Source organism: Littorina saxatilis, linkage group LG1 (genome assembly GCF_037325665.1).
Source record: "Littorina saxatilis isolate snail1 linkage group LG1, US_GU_Lsax_2.0, whole genome shotgun sequence".
NCBI lineage: Eukaryota > Metazoa > Mollusca > Gastropoda > Littorinimorpha > Littorinidae > Littorina > Littorina saxatilis.
Genome location: NC_090245.1, coordinates 51197852 through 51203880, shown reverse-complemented (window position 1 = coordinate 51203880; position 6029 = coordinate 51197852).

The window sequence follows — 6029 nt, the reverse complement described above, 5'->3', positions numbered from 1 at the left end:
TGAAACCAGCCTGACATTCACCTGTAATATTATGTAATTCAGTCCACTCTTTAAGTCTATTATTAACAACAGTACCATACAATTTACTACATATATCACACAATGAAATTTCCCTATAGTTGTTAGTATCATTTATATCTCCTTTCTTAAATAACGGTACAATAACTGAATCGTACCAGTTCTGTGGATAGATTCCCTCATCAAACAAAGCGTTAAACAGTTTCACTAAAAACAACACCACATCTTCGCTAGCTGCTTTAAAAAATTCCCCAATTAAACCATCAGGTCCTGCAGCTTTGCCCGATTTCAGTTTTCTGATAGCAATCAACACTTCTTCTTTGGTAATGGGTCTATCCAGCATTTCTTCATATTCATTATTCACGTCATTAACATCAGCATGCTCATCATCTTCAATCTCATCTTTTTCTAAAATGCTATGAAAGTGCTGGTACCAATCATCAACAGAAATATTATTTTGCTGCTGGACCTTTTTACAAGAAACATTTCTAATTTTCCTCCAAAATTCTCTCTGATCACTTACAGCACCTACAAGTTCTGTATACAAACTGTCATTGTACTGTTTCTTTTTTCTATGCACTAAGTTTTTATATTCACGCCTGGCTTTACAATACTCATCCCTATCCTCATCTTCTAATGAATTCCTACATTTTCTCAGCAACTTTCGGACACGTCTTCTTTCAAGCACACATTCACGATCAAACCATTTGGATTTACGTGGTTCATCTGACAAGATAATAGTTTTCTTCATACAAATTGCACAATCTTTAACTGAATTTATAAACAAAGTCAAAGCATCATTTACATTAATATCAATCATTTCGCTTGCCAGTCGTAACTGTTGCCGAAACACATCAGAATTAATTGCATCTTTGTACTGATGTTCATGATCAGAGTTCCAAACAAATTTTTGCAAAACTTCTTTTTTCTTAACCTTTGTAGCATGTGAATAAAGGTTGTTTTGTTGAGTGATAGTTAATTCAAGTGGCATGTGTTGTGAATCAATATTGTCAGAGACATAAAGGCTGCAAGATTTAACAATGGAATCAAAGGGGGGTAAGAGAGAGAGAGACAGAGAGAGAGAGAGTGAGAGAGAGAGAGAGAGAGAGAGAGAGAGAGAGAGAGAATTGAATTGAACTTTATTTAACAAGGATTAAGATTTAAGGCTAAGCCTTTTCTTACAATCTGTCCTTGGGACGCATAGACACACAATTATATAATTAAAAAATAAAAAAAAAATAAAAAGTTAACCAACAAAGGGAGGTCGGAAAACTTCAGCACGTGATAATATATATAACGTCCCGGCGTGCTAATTCACCGTTCCCGTGTGTCTAAAACACGCGGGGACACTCGGGGACACGCGGGGACACGCGGGGACACGCGAGGACAGTTTTACTGCACGCGGGGACGGTTAAATAGCACGCGGGGACGTTATTTTATAACATTCTGACCACAAAAAAAAAAAAAAAAATATTAAGTAAAAAAAAAAAATTTTTTTTTTTTAGAAATACATAAAGGATAGTCAGAATGTTATTATATAACGTCCCGGCGTGCTAATTCACCGTCCCCGTGTGTCCCCGTGTGTCCCCGCGTGTCCCCGCGTGTCCCCGCGTGTCCCCGCGTGTCCCCGCGTGTTTTAGACACTGTCTAAAACACGCGGTGACACGCGGGGACACGCGGGGACACGCGGGGACACGCGGGGACACGCGAGGACAGTTTTACTGCACGCGGGGACGGTTAAATAGCACGCGGGGACGTTATTTTATAACATTCTGACCAAAAAAAAAAAAAAAAAAAAAAAAAAATTTTTTTTTTTTTTAGAAATACATAAAGGATAGTCAGAATGTTATTATATAACGTCCCGGTGTGCTAATTCACCGTCCCCGTGTGTCCCCGTGTGTCCCCGCGTGTCCCCGCGTGTCCCCGCGTGTCCCCGCGTGTTTTAGACACTGTCTAAAACACGCGGGGACACGCGGGGACACGCGGGGACACGCGGGGACACGCGGGGACACGCGAGAACAGTTTTACTGCACGCGGAGACGTTTAAATAGCACGCGGGGACGTTATTTTATAACATTCTGACCACACACACAAAAAAAAAAAAAAAAAAAATTAAGTAAAAAAAAAAATATTTTTTTTTTTTTTAGAAATACATAAAGGATAGTCAGAATGTTATTATATAACGTCCCGGCGTGCTAATTCACCGTCCCCGCGGGGACGTTTAAATAGCACGCGGGGACGTTATTTTATAACATTCTGACCACAAAAAAAAAAAACAAAAAAAAATATTAAGTAAAAAAAAAATTTTTTTTTTTTTTAGAAATACATAAAGGATAGTCAGAATGTTATTATATAACGTCCCGGCGTGCTAATTCACCGTCCCCGTGTGTCCCCGTGTGTCCCCGCGTGTCCCCGCGTGTCCCCGCGTGTTTTAGACAGTGTTTTAGACAGTGTCTAAAACACGCGGGGACACGCGGGGACACGCGGGGACACGCGGGGACACGCGGGAACACGCGGGGACACGCGGGGACACGCGAGGACAGTTTTACTGCACGCGGGGACGTTTAAATAGCACGCGGGGACGTTATTTTATAACATTCTGACCAAAAAAAAAAAAAAAAAAAAAAAAAAAAAAATATTAAGTAAAAAAAAAAAAAAATTTTTTTTTTAGAAATACATAAAGGATAGTCAGAATGTTATTATATAACGTCCCGGCGTGCTAATTCACCGTCCCCGTGTGTCCCCGTGTGTCCCCGCGTGTCCCCGCGTGTCCCCGCGTGTCCCCGCGTGTCCCCGCGTGTTTTAGACACACCCCCAGGGGTGAAAACCGTTTTAGAAAAGAGCGAAAACTGTTTGAGTTATAAGCCTGTGACTAAGGTGACCCTCACACTGTTACCAGACACTCCCCGGACTTTTATTAAGCCTAGCGCAGAACCGCGCGAGGTGACATGCGACTCATTTCGTGGTGGAGGGTCACATATGTCTATATCTTTTACATAAACCATAAAAACAACCTATTCAGACACTTTCAATTTTCACGAAGCATGTCACGCTTTTGGTACACAGCTTTGTGGAAGGACCCAGATACAGAAAAGCGTGCTATCCTATTCAGCACAACCACTACCGCGCTATTCTGTCTTGTTAATTTCACTGCCTATGCCACGAGCTGTGGACTGACGATGCTACGAGTATATACGGTATTGCTGAAAAAATGCAGTGCGTTCAGTTTCATTCTGTGAGTTTGACAGCTTGATTAAATGTTGTATTTTCGCCTCACGCGACTTGTTATGAACTGTTGAAACGGCTGATGATTTTGTTGAATGTTTCTCGTGTGGTGTAACACTGAAAACACGTTTAACGCTAGACTGTCCCGACTCGTTAAGCCGCCATCAGTATAATGGGGCTTACCGGATTTGCTCTGTCTGTTTGTTTGTTTGTTTGTTTGAGGCGGGCGGGAAGGCGGGCGGGCGGGTGGGCGGTCGGTCGGTGTTTGTCGGGTAAGACTTGTATCTCTGGGTCAACTAAGCTCACATTTCGTGAAATTGTTAGGAATAGGGTTAGACGGGTGTATGCAAAAAATTACATTCCTAACGGTAGTCAAACGGAAGATATTAGCTATTAATACTTTTACAAACCAAGCCAGGGGACGAAACCCACTGACAGACTTATACGTTTGCGGGAATTCCCGCACCCAGAACTCCGAGTTACTTCCGAGTCTCGTTCTATCACTGACAGCATGCGTTGGATTAGAACTCCAGACAAAAACAAGTGTTGACCTTAACGGGGACAAGAAGCCCGCCCTTGGTAATATGGGGTGGGACATGGATTTTTGATCGAGACTTCATGTAAATCTCAAACACCATAGATCCTTCATAACGACCGATTTTTGAAGAATTATTCCGTAAATAAACAAATAAATAGTGACGTCATTTGAACTACACAGTCTATATGTGGTGGGTTGTGGACGACCCACTTTTGAATTAAAGAAGGCATTTTACTTTGTTTATTTCTATTTGGATGGCGTGGGTTGTGTAGAAGGATACTTTTTATGTTGAATATTTCTTTAGAAAGCATGGGCCGTTCATGAGTAATATCATTGGTACTGTGAAGGTTAAGTGACGCATAAGTGTGTACGTCATTTACTTTGGAAAGAGGCGGTAATGAGTTACTTCCCTTCGGGTCTCGTTCTATCACTGACAGCATGCGAACATGCGTTGGATTATTAAGCCGCCTTGTAAAGGGTGCTTACTGGATTTGCCCTGCCTGTTTGTCCGGGTTTCAGGTGTTTTTTTGTCTATCATGTCACCACGTGTAAAGAGCTCGGTCAAATTTTTTTTAAATTATTTATTAATTTATTAATTTGATTTTTTTAAATGAATTCTTTCTAAAATTTATTTATTTACTTAAAAAATTTTTTTTTTTTATAATTTATTCATTTAATTAAAAACAAAATCTCCCTCCCTCTGTTTGTCTGTCTGTCTGTCTCCGTGCCCCACCCCTATATTACCAAGGGCGGCTTCTTGACCCCGTTAAGGTCAACACTTGTTCTGTAATTGGCAAGGCGTTAGTACAATCAGTTCGTGAGTTGCTTTTAGCTTGGAATTGGTAATTGTTTAGGCCCAGGCCATTCATTTTCGAAGAAAAGTCTTGCAAACGAGCAGAAATACTAGTCTTGGTTTTTTTGGCTGTGGATGCGCGCGCGCGCGCGTGTGTGTGTGTGTGTGTGTGTGTGTTTGTAAGTAGGTGTGTGTGTGTGTGGTGTGTGTGTGTTTGTGTCTGTGGGTGTGTCTGTGTCTGTCTGTGTGTCTGCTTGTGTGTCTGTCTGTGTGTATCCAGGGGCGGACGAGGGGGGGGTTTCTGGGGTTTCCGGAAACCCCCCCCCAGCCAAAAAATAAAAATATTTTTGTGTGTTTTTTTGGGTTGAGTTTCAATTTGTTGGGTATTAATCAGTGACAAAATCTGCTGCCTGGAACTAGTAATGATCATCCTCAGAATGCACCAGCTTGCACCATTTTGCATCCTTTTTTTCAAAATTTTCCGGGGGGGCATGCCCCCGGACCCCCCTAGCAAGCTAGGCGCTTCGCGCCGTCGGCTCGGCGCTTCGCGCCTTCACACCCATATCTTCACAATATACTTTTGGAAACCCCCCCCATAAAATGAACTGATCCGCCCCTGGTATCTATCTATCTATATATGTATCCAAGAGTCTGTGTATGCAAGAAAGACAGAGACGGAGACAGACATAAATACAGACAGAGAGACAGACAGAAAGCGGGAGAGACAGACACAAATAAGAGCAAGCGCGCGAGATAGAGAGAGAGAGAGACTGATAGAAGAGAGAGAGATACATTAGAGAGAGAGAGAGAGAGAGAATTGAATTAAACTTTATTTTCCGAGGGTAACAGACTGAGCAATGCAAACTTGCCTTTTTCATCCAGCCCTCGCCAATTGAGGGGTAACGCCATAACAAGAAGACATAACAATTAAGTTTATTACGATGAAAATAATAGAATGAACATGTTCAACAATGAATAAGGCAGTTCAACCATCACATAAGGGGTATCAATGCACAAGTTTGGCGTTGAGTTTTCTCCCCCTTGTATGGATTTTCTTTTGAAAGTTCAGAAAGAGAGAGAGCGGCAAGACATGGTCGAGAGAGAGAGAGAGAGTGTGTGTGTGTGTGTGTGTGTGTGTGGGTGTGTGGTGTATATGGGTGTGTGAGCGTTCATGTGTTTGTTGTTTGTATAAATGTGTGTTTGAGTGAGTGCGTGTGTACGTACATCAGTTCGTGTGTGACGGTGTACGTGTGTGACGGTGTACGTGTGTGACGGTGTACGTGTGTGACGGTGTACGTGAGTGTGAATTTTTTCTCCTTTCTCAAAATCCCATTATCAGCCCGAGCAAAAACCGTTTCATATGGTATGTTCACTATGAACAGAATCATTTTCTTGTCCAACACACACACACACACACACACACACACACACACACACACACACACACACACACAC